Source organism: Capsicum annuum, chromosome 1 (genome assembly GCF_002878395.1).
Source record: "Capsicum annuum cultivar UCD-10X-F1 chromosome 1, UCD10Xv1.1, whole genome shotgun sequence".
Lineage (NCBI taxonomy): Eukaryota > Viridiplantae > Streptophyta > Magnoliopsida > Solanales > Solanaceae > Capsicum > Capsicum annuum.
In genome coordinates, this window is record NC_061111.1 from 89,666,693 (window position 1) to 89,682,640 (window position 15,948).

The 15,948-nt window shown below is 30.9% G+C and overlaps 1 pseudogene; it reads right to left on the reverse strand.

Annotated features, from left to right (window-relative positions):
- Positions 1–295: 295 nt before the first annotated feature.
- LOC107856913 overlaps positions 296–15,948 on the reverse strand; it is a 17,012-nt pseudogene continuing 1,359 nt past the window's right edge.

A 15,948-nucleotide genomic window follows, 5' to 3' on the forward strand; every position in this document is an offset into this window, starting at 1 on the left:
GAGAAAGAGTAGTTTTTAAATAAAAATAATTAAAGCAAAGGGGCCGGGGGGGGGGGGGGGGGGGGGGGAGGATTTTGCTTTTAGTAACTGCATTAACTTTTAGCAAAATAAGTTGTTTAGTTTAGGATTAATTTGAATTTAGAATTTTAGATTAGGTTGTTTTAGTTGTTAAGAAACTTTAGGATTTTGAATTTTAAATAATGTAGTTTTTTATGTGGGTTGACTATTTAAAGTGCTCCTATGGTTAAAAAGACTAATGAAGGCTATTAAAAGTCATTTCAATCCTTGTGAGTTATTTTAACCCCAAACTATCTTTTTAAAAGAAAACCAACAGTTTACCACAAAGGTAACAAAATAAACCTCAAAAATTTGTAAACAAAATCTAAATTGCAATCAGAAAGAGATTCATTAGATTGATAGGGTTATGCAGCTTCTAGGCTCAAATGGTATTGTTCCTTCGCGGTGGAGGATGTCCTCTCAAAAAAGCTCTAAAAAGTGTAAGAGCTTGCGAAGGAGAAGTATAGGGCACTTCATGAGCTGCTCCCCTAACTGTAGCAAATGTTAAATATGCAACATTTTTGCCTTCTCTTAGTCCTCCAAATGATTGACTCCATCCACCAATCTGCAGATAACCAACAAATGACATATACATAAACATGACTTTCCGGACTTGTTTGGTAGGCATGATAAGGTGGGATATTCATAATTAAGTTTGGAATACAATTTATATTGTGTTTGATGATGATATATATTTATCTCGTCTACCTAACACAGTAAATATCTTACACTAGGCGTAATTCTAGGATATAACATCTTATATCATCCAGCTTGGAGTGATTTTATCCATATCTCAAGTGGAATAAATTAGTCTAAGAATTATAATTCCAACATCATAATTCCAGGATAACTTATTCCGCGTACCCCTCTGAGTTCAGTTGTTCTTGAAGCAGTCGCCTTGTGATAAGTTTCGGGGCCGGCCCAACAGTGAAGCAGCCCAAGTAATTGTTTTAGGCTTCACCAATTCGGGCCCCAAAAGAGATGCATGTACCTGAAAAAAAAAAAAATTATAATTTTTCTTTTTTTTTTAAAAAAAAAAGGACTGATCAGATCTTTTAGATAAATTAGGAAGTGAAATAATAGCTTTGAAAATTTCTTCCATCATCTACGTGTAAATAGGTCATTTTTTCTTATTTACACAAATTCATCATTATTATAATTTACAAGCCACATTTATTTTTATCCTTTAATTTTGTCTTCCTACTTGTACCATACTTTTATTTTTGTCTTTATATCACTTGGTTCTTTTTCAATTCTTCATTAGAGAAAATTCAGTTATCTATTTTTAAAAAAAAAAAAAATTCTCTAAGTTCGAGTGTTGCATCAAGAGTATTCAAGTAGTGAAAATAATATCAAGTTTTCTACTGGTCTAATCAAGTTAGATTGTTCTATATTTTGTTATTTTTCATTTAAAATTTGTTATTTTATATTTTTCTTTTCTTCATAGTATGTATATTCTTTCAATTATTTTTAAAATTTTAAAATGTCAATCAGAGAATAGATTTATTTTAAAAATCAAAAGTGTTAAAAAGAAACTGTACATATAGAAAATAGGAGTAATATATTAATTGATATGCTCAATCATGTAAAAAGATTAGATTCTTTTTTAAATACTTATATTAATTCTAGAATAATGATAACAATTTTTACAATAGTTGCCTTAATAAAAATAAAATTTTTAAATGTATAAATATAATATTTTTTATTTAATAAAAAACGTAAAGCCTCTTATTGAAATTTTATTTTAGGCCACAAATATCGTTGAGTCGTTACTGGTGAGTTTTATGCTTACCTTAGCAATCCCTCTGGACCCTTCAGGTGTCTCCCTTATATCCATTATGACATGAAATTATTTACATTAATTAAAGGGTCGTTGACTATGTCATCCCCCAGCTTTCCCCAGTTTTTTTTTTTTAATAAAAAATTGAAGTAATGTCATTGAGATTAGGATTTCAGTTGAAAATGTTTTATAAAATTGGTCACGTAATTTATTATACCAAGGGTAAGTTGGGAAAGAAAAAAATATGCTTTCTTGAATTTTATAAAGGGAAAGGGGCCAAATTTATTCCTCTATTTTAAAAAATTAGTTAAATATACCTTTCGTCATTCTCAATTTTACCCTCACTTTCATATTTTGGAATCAAATTTACCTTACTGGGCCAAATTTGTCCTTCAACTTTTAAAAATTAATTAAATATACCTTTTGTCATACTTTAAGGTCAAATTTATCCTCGATGTCATACTCTGCAGTCAAATTTATCCTCGTTATTAAAAAACTTTTCACATGTACCATTTCTTTAATAGAAAAGCTCAAATCAATACTAAATGACCCATTTTAAAAAAATAAAATACATTCTAATCTAACCCACCAGACCCGACTCGAGCCATCAAAAAGACAAACAAATATACCCCTCTCAGTTCTGCTAGTCAAATTTTTCCAATGAGAATAAGGCACTGTGTATTTATCAGTGCATAGATCACAAAAAATGAATATGCATTAGCGCAAACACAAACAAATATATCCCGTCCCACAATTCATAGAATTGCATCAATACATAACTCATTAAAAATGACAATTAACAGTCAAATGCAACATATTATGCCCACTTGAATATATCTATAGATGATTGAGTTTAGAGGTCTTTCTATGTACCATTGTTACATCTCTTCATTCTTATATTTTTATATACAATTTGATTCTACACAAATTTTTATCATGCCTTTATACAGAACTTAGATGCACATAGAATTGCATGTCAAATTTGGATATTTGAACATAACTGAACATAAACAAAGTTTATAATAGACATTTTGTCTAATTTCATACTTCTGCGTTATCGCATTTCATTTTACTTTTTGTTCACTTGTAAACAACATACCGACGTTGCACATTGAATGAGATGTATATTTGTTCGTTGAAAAAATTCGATCAATAGAAATGAGAAGGGTATATTTATTTGTGTCTTTTTGATAGCTCGAGTTGGATCGGACAAGTTAGATTAGAGTGTGTTTTGTTTTTTAAAAATGATTATTTAACGTTGATTTGAGCTTTTCTGTTAAAGTAAGAATACAAGCAGGTGCAGACCCACATGATGCTAAGTGGGTTCAAATAAACCTACTTTGTCGAAAAATTTATTATTTATACTAAGGAGAATATTATGAAATTCCAATAGGGATTATATTTGAACTCACTTGGAAAAGAATTCTGTTGCGGTGCAGTATCTAAGCGAGTTCAAATTCACCATATTTTTTTTTACTTATTCAAATTCTATAAAAATCTAAAATCTATTTTACTTCAAAAAATTTTGAACTTCTTATAATTGAACACTAGCACTCCCTTTCATTATTTTTTCTAAAACGTCCCACTATTTTTGTTAAAATTATATATACTTTCTTAATTTACTGTAATTTTAGTTTAAGAAAATGTTAATACGTTCAAAATAATATATTTTAATATAAATTCTCAACTTTGTTAAATTAAAATAATGTTGAGCATTTTTTTTCAAAAAAAATATATTTTGATATTATATTATTAACAAAAAGAACAAATAAAAGAACAACGGGCAAATGTTTGTTTATGTTCAAAGGTACTTTATCAAGATTATTCCCTATTTACTAATTAAACTCACTTATGTAAAATTTTGAATTCGCCACTGGGCACAAGTGAAAAGTATCTTAATAGTGAGGGTAAATATGATCCAAAGTATGATATTATGGATAAATTTATTCTAAAATATGATAAAGGGTGTATTTAGATAATTTTTCAAAGTAAAGGAATAATAAAAATATATTTAGTCAATTTTTTAAAATAGAGTGATGAGTTTGACTCTTTTCCATTTTAGAAAGACACTTATTTTGGACCCTTGAAAAGGACAAGCGGGAGAAGTTTATAGTTCTTAGTATGAAATGAAAAGGCAAGGACAACCTAGAATTAATTCTTAATTAAAGTTTTATCCGGAAAAGGTAGTTGGATTTTCTTGTTATCTTTGCTTAGATGGCAATGCTTCTTTTTCTTGAATTGAAAAAATTTCCTGCCTTTTTTCAGCTTGGAATCTACTTTAGAACCATCCTTTTCAAAGTACACAAAAGGTCCCTGTAAACTAAAGACAGTGGGTTCTGTCTTCTATCCGGTTTTTGAGTCTGGTCAATCCTCTTTGAAATTACAATATCAACATAACAGTGGGTTAAAGAAGGTATGCCTAACTTTTATGATTTCTTCTTTCCATCTTCACTTAGCTTCACTAGCTTATAGGTGTCCATGTCCTTCGTGATCAAGGAGTTCAGATGAATAAGTTCTATAGCAAATGCATTTGTTCTGAAAATATGGTTTTAAAATTCATTTGCTGTATAATCCAAAATTGGAAACAGTAGATGTAGTCACATACCTGCAAGCCATCATACCAAGGACCATATTTGTCTAAAGCAACTAGCTTTAAATCTCTAACAAGTAGTTTAGCAATTTTCCTTGTTTGGGACAATGAGATTTTTGTATCTTGGTCTCCACTGGAAAAAACGAAAGATGCACAACCTTATTACAGAGTAGCAGCTATAACAAACTTTAGGAACCAAGTGTAAATGTATAGTTTTTACCGAGGGAAAGGGTCAAAAATATCCTAAACTATTCAAAATATGTCAGTTTTACTCCCCCTTACGTGTTATTTGAACCAAATATCTTACTCAACAAATTGGAGGGCCATTTTGAGCTAGTTCACTAATAGCGAGGCAATCTTGTGCCAAAAACATAACGGGGTCAAAGTTGACCTATTTTGAATAATTCAAGATATTTTTTATCCTTTACCCTTTTTACAAGGCATAATAAATAAACATACTTAAACGTAGCCTCAGCTGGCAAGTAAGCACTCTTAACTTTAGGAGTGCACATCTAGACACATCAACTTGGTCTCAAGTGTCAATTAAACAATCCAACTTGTCCTCACAGTATCTCATGGAAACCCCACACTGACATATAATATATAGATTTTGAAGGCATCTAGATGATCATTTAATAAGTAGGAGTGTTCTATTGAAAGAGTGGAGATGAGTTGAGACATCTAAATGTGCATATCCAAAGTTGGAGCATTTACTTGCCAGGTGAGACCAGTTTGAATGTTTGTTTATGAATTATGCCTTTTTACAATTATGAAGATAGGAGTAAATTTGAGTATAGTAACTTCAAATGTAGTAATGAACAGGAGTTAGTTTGAGTATAGTAACTTCAAATGTAGTAATGGACTAACCTGTAGAGCAGAACTTGAATATGAGCTTTTAGAATATTTGACAGTACAGGTATAATATTTATAGCTAAATCACCTCTCATAGTGAAGTTGCCTGAAATTATTGAGGTTTTAACATATAGACTTATTTAAACAAATATTTTGTCTTACAGCTTAAACTTTAAATAAAGAGATGCATATTCAACACGACAGAAAGTGAAAGGCAGAGAGAACTAACCCCAAACAAAAATCCCAAACATATGGCAGGTGAGTGATGTTGGCATGTAGTGCCTTTTGAACTTCTGGCTTGTTAAGGTACATATTAATCCTATCAGTAAGGCAAGGATCTGCAATATTTCCTACTTTCTTAACAAGCTGTCAAAAGAAAAGCTGGAATGAGTTAGCTTCGACTGCAAACAATTTGAGAGAAAAGCCTCAGATTTACATCTGAAGTATGCGACTTATCTTATATTTGTCCTTCGTTTACATATCGGTCCATGAAAGCCCCACCACTATAATGTCAAATAGTTTTCATCTAACTTGGCATGGTGGAGTCATGTAGACGCATGCCTTTAAACATTGAAAAGGCTCAAATATACCCCTATGTAGCTTCCACAACATTATCTAAATAAAACTTATTTTTCTATGGTGGAAAAAAGTTAGTAGAAGGGTATATTTGTAACGAAAGATAATGATGGAGGATTTTATGAACAGATTAATAAACGGAGGGTTAAAGCAGGGCAAATCACATATGTGAAGGGTAAATCTGGACCTTTTATCAAAAGGTTAATTATGTCCTAAACACAGCTCCCATGGAAACTAGATTTCATACATTGTCATGTATTGTGCCGAGTTTTCCAAGGGCTCGAGTTGTCCTGCTGCACTAGATGATACACATATTGGCGCGAGCAGATCTCCCATATCTGTATCACTTCCCATCTCCTCATTGGTGAGTTCCCACACGTCCAAGCACTCCTTAGACGTATTATTATGTATTGATTCCAGCAACAACTTTGTCTCGTCACAGATTGTTCTTTTCATAGTAAGCAGTTCATCAGAAATGACACCATGTGACCATAGATAGTCAGCAGACTTAACACTAATTTCAAGATCCAATAGTGGATTCCCCAACTACGAAATTCATTGGATTAAGTGAAAACTAAAAAAAAAAAAAAGCTCAATTTATGAGGATTATTTTGTTAATTTGAGGCAGTTTATAGCCCCACAAATTGAATTGCGGTGGTTTAAAAAATGTCACAATTAGCCTTACACAAGCTCATTATGGTAGTTTTAATAAACCTCCACGCACGTCACAAAATAACTTATGAATTTGTGGAGGATTTTGATATTAATTTGTGACAATTTAGAACCTTCACAAAATAATTTCAATAGTTAAAAAATTAAATTTTTGTGGTTTTATATCGTGATATGAGATTAGTACTTGTAATTTAATTTGTAGAACTTACAACTGCCACAAAGTATCATTTTTTAGATGACAATTGTGAAATTTAATTTATGTCAAGCTTTTAATGTAATATGGATAAATAATTTTACTAAATAACACATTTAATATAAATCAAATTTCATCAAACAAATACATATTAATAAGCTTTATGAGTCATCATGTTAAATTGGTTTTATACAAACTTGTGTATGATAACTTGAACATTACAATTTTAAATCCTTAAAAATCTAAATAATTCGACATCAAATAAACATAAATATCTAAGTATTTGATTGGTGATTTGAATTATAATCACTCAATCGTTTTTTCATGGTGAAGTGAGCTCAATCTCTGCATCAGGCTGAAACAATGAAAATTGAATAAATGATTAGATAAACATTTATTGATATACATATATTTTGATAAAAAAAAAATTACAAAATTCATCTCAAAAACAAGTTCATATATTGATAAATATTTATAAGATTATGAATAAAAGAAAATTACTTTAATAATGATCAAACAGTAAATGTGATTGAGAAATTATAATAATGTTCATTTAAATTTATGAAAAACTGTATTTTTCTACTAAAAATAACAAATATCAACTAGTGGAGCATATTGCAACAAGAACATAGATATTTGAAAAAGAAAGTACAAGAAAAAAATAAACATTACCCAGCCTTATGTTTTCCAAAATTATAAAATGGTGCTCATTTTATATGAGTATATTGATTCAAGTATTTCTCGCTTCTCTTAAATTATATATTAGACCCTCCTTGGTATTATTTTTAAGTTATATTAATATCAATCACAATCTAATCTTCAAAATTATCTTTTTAATTTCCAATAGTCAAATTCAATTAAGAATAAAATCATTACATGATACTTAACTAAATAAAAATAAAATTGAAACTTATCTGAAATCAATTAAAGGACGAGTACGAATAACTTTACGATGTTGTAGAAATTTAAAAAAATCTTAAAATCTGAAAAATATTTATAAATTCAATTTAACAACTTGCAAATATGTATAATACTTATGAAATAAATAATAAAAAGAACACATCAGATGCTCAAACCCATGTGATAGAGAATTACCTCTATATTCATAATATTATTTATCATCCCTGCCACTTTGTTGGACCTACAAAAGATAAAGTCAACTAACAAAAATCACATACAAAAAAAATTCAAATTGAAAGAGAAAATGAGGTAAGATAGGACGATGCTCATCTAAGTTCAGTGAGAACAAAAAAGAGATTAAAAAGTAGTAAAGAATGAAAGGTTAGGAATGAAGGGAGCTAGGTGAAAGAGGGGAAAAGAGATGTGGATTTGGGTGCTCCTTAGTGGGAAGGGGAATGGTTATTAGATTGAGCTTTAAAATTTTTGAAGGAAAATTTTTATCTTAATAATTTATAACTTTTTGTAAGAGCAGAAAGTATTACTAGAATTTTGCTTGATTTTGGTCCAAATGTCAATTGAGAGAAACTTTTTTGGTGCATAAAACAAACTTTAATTTTTTTTTTCTATAAATCCACTAATAATTATTAATTAAAATGTTTTACTTTAAAAAATTAACTTGTACATAAATAAAGTTTAAATGCATAAAAAAAATATAATGAATATGAGTAGATGACTATTGATTTGGCTTTTTAAGTTTTATTTTAAAGATCATATAACTAAATATGTATAGTGTATTTGAGCCAAAATTACTCATATAATATTTTTTTTTACAGATTAATAGTTATGAAATTTAAATTATTGTGTTATGGTGCAATAACATCAATAAATAATTCAAATATCTAAATGATAAAATAATTACAATAGTATTAAAATAAAGATGGAGAAGAGAGTGTATTTGTATGTGTATATATAATGAGTAAGTTTTCAAAATTAGTTGTTATATAAGATATAATTTGAGTATAGTAAAATAATTAATATAAAAAATATATAATTTCTAAAAGTAACAAATTCAACAAATTTATGGGAGTCAATAATCGCCACAATTTATACTAAACTGTGATCATTTTGTAACTATTCTTATAAAATCGCTTCAAAAAATATTTATATTGTGGGAATTTCAACAAAATGCCGCAAAATGAATTATTAGTGGAGTTTCTTAAATCTTCCATAAATAAACCGCCACAAATTGACCATTTTTTTTTGTAGTGGAAGATTTGAATGTGAAACCATGAATCAACAAATAGTTTAAGGGTAATGTAAAATTTACTGCAATTGATTTAAGCTTGAGTGGTTTAGCATTAGGCTTTCCGTTGTAATCAAGCAGCAATACCGTAAGCTGTGGTATATAGTGACCTTAAAAAGCCCGAAAAAACAAAGCAGTTAACAAATTTTTGCAACCAAATTAAGGAAACATAGGCAAGTTGACTACTATTGCTTGGACTCTTCAAAAATGTTGACAGGTGTATGTTGAATCTTCCAAATAAGTACTACTTTTGGAGGATCCGACACAGCTGTGACAACATTCTTGGAGAGTCCAAGTAACATAAAAGTTTAAATCTATTAAACCTGCATAACTTTCCCCAGCTAAGAAAAGATCCGAGTTTCTATATTGGGGGAATTTCTCTAACCAGTTGAGGATGAATTGGAGATTCTCCTTTGCTATAAAAGATTAGAAAGTGCAAAATCAGACATTTCAATTGCATTGAAGTACCAAATATTATTGGCTATTTCTGGAGAACTGGTATACCTGTTGCAACATCATCCCAATTGGTGTAGTCTGAGCTTGTAGTCGAGTATGAAAATCCTACTCCAATTGGGGACTCAATGTATAACATGTTCGATTCTTTCGTGTTATAGCAATCAAAATCAGTCATTGTTATCTGATTTTCGGTTTATAAAGTCTTTTCAATATGATTATTTAAGGAAAATTTAAAAAACAAGAAACGTTACCCAAATTCCAAGAATACACGTTTTTCATTAGGCTCTCATCTTTCCCGGGCTGGAAAGGACCATGTTATATAAAAGCCCCAAAACCAACTGATGAATAACCAGGGCCTAAGATATCACTGCTAGAAAATATTAAATTTCCGACTGCCAGTATAGTCAGAATGTGGTCGGAATTAAGGTATTTTCGATTACTTTCCGACAGATTCAATGTAGTCGAAATATAGCTTGTTGGAAAAACATTTCCGACTACAGTAGTCGGAAATGAGCCGGATATTTAATAAATATTTATTTAATAATTATAAATATTCCGACTACTGTAGTAAAAAATTTAATAAATAATTATTTAAAAATTATAAATATTTCGACTATAGTATTTGAAAATTTAATAAATAATTATTTAATAATTTAATTTTTCCGACTACTGTAGTCAAAAAATTAATAAATAATTATTTAATAATTATAATTATTCCGACTACTGTAGTCGGAAAATTAATAAATAAATATTTATAATTATAATTATTTCAACTATTGTAGTCAGAAATATAACAAAATAAATATTTAATAATTATAATTATTACGACTACTGTAGTCAAAAATTTAATAAATAATTATTTAACAATTTTAATTGTTCCGACTACTATAGTCAGAAAATTAATAAATGATTATTTAATAATTATAATTATTCTTACTACTGTAGTCGAAAAATTAATAAATAAATATTTAATAATTATAATTATTCCGACTACTGTAGTCGAAAATATAAAAAATAAATATTTACTAATTATAATTATTCCGACTACTGTAGTCGAAAAATTAATAAATAATTATTTAATAATTATAATTATTCGACCATAGTAATCGAAAATTTAATAAATAATTAATTAATAATTATTATCATCCAGTCCACTGTAGTCGAAAAATTAATAAATAATTATTTAATAATTATTATTATTTAATAAATATTTAGTTAATAATTATTATATTGCATTAGCTTACACTTCTTTCAGATTATAAACGACATAACTAATGTATTTTTCACAGCAGGATCAAACACGACAAAAATTTATAAATACAACCACTTTAAACCGTTCAAAACAAACATCAAATCAAATAGTTTAAACATCTAAATGTCACAACCAAAAACAAGTACAATAACTACATTCTAATTATTATCAGATTCATTATCTTCCTCGTCATGAAATACTTGCGGCATGTGCTTCTTAACCAACTCCTCCAATTTGTCAAATTTTGCAAACATAGCATCGTTAGCTGCATATTTCCGCGTCAATTCCACAATTTTCTTTTTCATCACTTCCATTTGTTCCATAGTTTGCAAAGTAGAAGAGGAACTGGGAAACAACGAAGGACTACTCGAGGATTGGAGATTCCTTGTCCCGTAGGTTCTACCTTTCTTTGGACCACCTACTACAGTTGTCCACATATTATTCAGCTCTGCAGGTGATGGTTGGACCATGGTACCGCCCTCTGAAGTAGGTTTGGTTTGACGCCACTCTTCTATGCTTTTTTGAAATTCTTCCTGAAAGAAAAATTATTTGTTAGTATGTAAACAAGCAAATTTGAGTGATAATAAAACAATGTATGTAAAAGTTATTATCTTACATATGCATTCTTAGCACGTATTTCTACCCAATCTCCTCTTGTACTGCCCTTGTTTTTCTTTCTATGCATCTCTTCGTAGACATCAATAAAAGGATGCTTTTTTCCCCCATTTTCATATTCTTGCAAAATTTGGGAAAAAGAGATAATGAAATTATGAAGACAAGTCCGGGAGTCCATGAATATAACACAAACAAATATGAAATATGAATAATAGTCAAAGTATGGAAAAACCTATATCATCTAAAAGGGAACATCCATCATTATTAGTTTGTACAAAAAATAACTAAGATTATTTTTCACATCTACTACTTAACTAATCATTGGTGTAACACCTATAATCATATCTGAGTACCTAGTGTTGTAAATCTGAACTGCTATATGCTCTTCAAGTTTGAAATGTCGCGTCCATTTTACCAATTCATAATTGATATATCTTGTAGTATGTTCCAATTGAATTGATCTTACATTGGTTATGGAACTAGACAGTCTCTGAAAATCTAAATTTTGGCATATGATTGAGTGAATGTTTAGCTTGGACTGGCTGTAGTTAGGCTAAGTTGACCACCCTTGAGTGTGATCTTATATGCTACGCATTTTATGCAATCCTTAGATGAAATAGGCTTGTTTGAAATACGGTCTAGCTGTAGTACTAGTAAAATGTAGTCAAAACGAAGGGCTCTAAGTACCTTATTCTGCCATGTGAGTAACATGGATAGCAACAAAGTATGGGGTGGTGTTGTCACTAGTCCAAACAATGTGTGACTAGCGTACTCTAAGAGGTGTTATGATGTCTTTATTCTATGTTTTGAATCACAGGAATTATGGATAGGAGACAACTCGCACTAAAAGGAAAAACAAGTCCTTCAGATCTAGCGAGTAAACGCAGCAGACAGGCTGAGAGGTAAACTGATTTAACAGCCTAAATCATCTAGTGTCCAATGTTTATCTGTAGCTAATGATCAAATTCAGTAGCCTGAATCACCTAGTGAGCAATGCTTGTCTCTGGCTAATAATCAAACCTTGGATATTGCTAGTGTGAGTCGAATCAACTCTCATGTAACAACAACACATATACTTGGGGTTCACAAGAACAACTGGTCAGGCAAAGAACAAGAATCTTCTAAAGTAACCTCATGTCTAATGGCTAATGTACAGGGGACAAAATCATCCAATGAGTGTAATACTACATTAAGCTGCTTCCTACATACAAGAGAAACTTCCTTGGAATCTGAAGGCAAAAGAACGGGAGGTATGGTGTTGTGATAATAGACAAAATTAGGCATAAGAAAATATGGTTGGGAACTTTTGACACTGTTGAAGAGGCTTCACAAGCTTATTTCTCCAAGAAGTTTGAGTTTGAGAAACTAATCCAACAAGGTAATAAGGAAAATAAACCAAAGGAGAATCTTAATCAAATTCAGCAGCCAGAATTACCTGTTATGCAATGCTTGTCTATGGCTATTGATCTAACCTTGGATACTACTAGTGTGATTAGAATCAACTCGCACGAAATAACACATTTCTTTCTACGCCCCCTCTATATATGTATTTACACCTAGGGGGATTAAGGTCATAAAGTATGTTGAGCGTAGAGAATAAAGGTTGGAAGCAGGCAATGGATCTTTCTAAAACCATCAGGCAGTGTGATATAAGATCAAGTTCACAATAAAAGAAACAAGCAACAACAAGAGCAACAAGATGAAAAAATGCTAGTGAATCAAAATAGGCCACACACGGCTTCACTAGACTTCAAGATGAACAACAACAAGAGTAACAAAATGTCAACAATGCTAGTGAATTGAAATAGGCCCTACACGACTTCACTATACTTTAAGATGAACAACAACAAGAAGATAACAACAATAGTGAATCGAAAGAGCCCCACACGGATTCACTATGTCATGGTTTAGAATGTTGAACTAAACTAAACAAATAAAAAATTTAAGCTAATATTACCAGTCTTCGTCGGTGGGTAGTGAAACTCATCAAACCTCCAGTGTGCAACGAGCCACCCATTTGAGACGCTCTATTTGCCTTTGCCTATTCCCTATTTGCACGATATTCAAGAGTATCCCATTTTTCTAAGAACTGATCCTACACATTAGCATTCAGCCAACTAGATTTTTCCCAGTTCTTCCAAGCCTCATACAAGTGTTCTTTGATCCGTTAAGCTACTTTGAACTTAAAAATGCATTGTATTTTATTATCATGACAATAATTCTAAGCACACTTTGTCTGCAAAATAGTTTAATACTTGTAAATTCATCATTGATAGCATACTGAAATGGTAAATTCTTTGATTTTGATCATACCACAAACTGATTCCACATAAGTACTCTGATGTCGAGTTAAATCCCGTTCCAACTACCCCACGACTCTGTGTAAAATGATTTAATTGCTTTTATAACTATATGTCTGCCGCTACATGCGGGAATGAACCTGCAATAAAATTATATTAAATTATCTTATCTTTTGAAAATTTTAAAAATTATGAAAAAACATAAGATTTACTTACCTATTACCATCGGGGGAAATCATTAGCCTCTCATTGCCATCATATTCTACTACCTCTTTAAATTTCAGAATCTGGGAAACAACTGGTATAGCATTAGACGCTGCAACACTATTAATGGAGGGTGATGTTGATGTACTGGGACCTCCAATTCTCAATCTAGAAAGGCTAGGTGTGGATGATGTTGAAGGTACAGATGAAGAGCTACTATGTAGACTATTATAGGGAGAAGAGGGCTGGAACTGGTGGGGCTGTGGGGGCATGAAAAATGCATTTGGTAGTGAAATAGTTTCCCTCGGAGGAAGAATAATATTTGTAGCAGCTGGTTGAAGTTTTTTGGTAACAAGTGGTGGTGGTGGTGGTGGTGTATATTGACCTGTGAAAAGATTATCAGGTCCTTTCTTACCTTTCTTAAACCATCTATTACCATGACCTTTTGATGCCATTGATTTTCCTTATTAACCAACTAAAAAAAAAACCACAAAATGGAGTTAGTCTATGTTGTGCTGCCCAGATATGTTTCCTAGATCAAACGAAAACAAGGCTATGAATTCATTAAATGTCTATAAGGACTGGTTATACAGTGCAAGTTCAACCATTGACTCTTCACATATAAAGGTAACAAAACTGGCAGCATACTAACCCATGAATACATGGACCAACCAGATTTGGTTGAGAGGAGCATAACACAAAGTTAGAAGATTATCAGCAGGCAGCAAGACAACAAGTCTCCTGATAGCAAATGACATAATTATATGTGGTATAGAAGCAGGAATAATTAAGGTTATTCTATTCAGCTTCTACTCAAAAAATAAATGCCAGGGTTGGATCCCACTGTAGTGATATATTACATATATAGAAAAAGTCTAGCACAAATGATAGTTTCAAGTAAGCCATTTTGACCCTGTACAGAAGGAGAAAGCAGTCTGATTCCATATGATGTATATAGAACAAGCATACAGATGAGTGCAGTGTAATATGAAAATGCACAAGACAAGTAAATCATGTTGCATAGTTACTGGCACTGCAAATGTTAACAAAGAAAAGACACTATATTGTCAAGAAAAATATGAAAAAGTAGCAGCTAAAATACAACTCAAGACCTTGTTACAACACATTACTACTATTAATAATAACTCAATCCTCATCGCTTGTTTCATAGTCATTCATCAATTCTTCCTCATCACTTGTTTCATATTCATTCATCGATTCTTCCTCATCACTTGTTTCATTTTCATCAAGTAACTCTTCCTCACTTATTTTATTATCATTAGTTGGATCTTTCTCATCATTTGCCCTGGATGATCCTTCTCCATAAATGAACATTCAATGTAAGTTCAGAAGGATCAAATTCTTCATATACTCCTACTTACTGCTCATCTACCCTAATCCGCGTCCTCCACACATTTGTTTATTCATATAAAATATAATAAGCCTACCATTAGCATCATACAATGATGAGAATAGAAATAGGAAAACTCAGATTAAACCCCTTAGATCTTACAATTAGAAAGCTAGCATAGAATACTACTTGGAAACACAGATGCAGGAAAAACTAACACATATTAGAGAGATTACAGAAATGGTAAAATTTTACTGGAACATTCATCCACCAGCATATACAAGTACAAATATGATACTCAAGTATATGCACTTCTCAGTGTGCATTATCCATACGCAATTTGTGCATGACTTGGTCTCTAAGTATCATTTGTCCACTTTACTGTTAACGATTAACATACTTATTTTACCATAAGTATCTAATTTGTTTCATTGATAGTAATGAAATGCATCACTGTGTTAAGTAAGATCATATTATGCTAAAAAAAAGGAGCATACAAACCCAAAAATAAGATACAATACCATACTAAGATCTGACAATCTCTACACTTATCTAAAATGCTTACTAGCAAAGATACGTTATTCTGAAGACAAACTAACAATAAAAGGGCTGGTTTTAGATATGTTAAAATTTCACTAGAACATTCATACACCAGGCAGAAATAGTTTCTTCAAAATACACAATCTTGCATACTCAAGTATATCAGCAGAAGCAGTTTCCTCAGAAATATACACACATTTACAACCTATGCACATCAGCAGATCCTCTATTTAAATCTAGCGAATCTAAAAGGGTCCATATTGTATACTGAGTATAATTGTTTTTCCTCATCTTAACAAGTCACTCA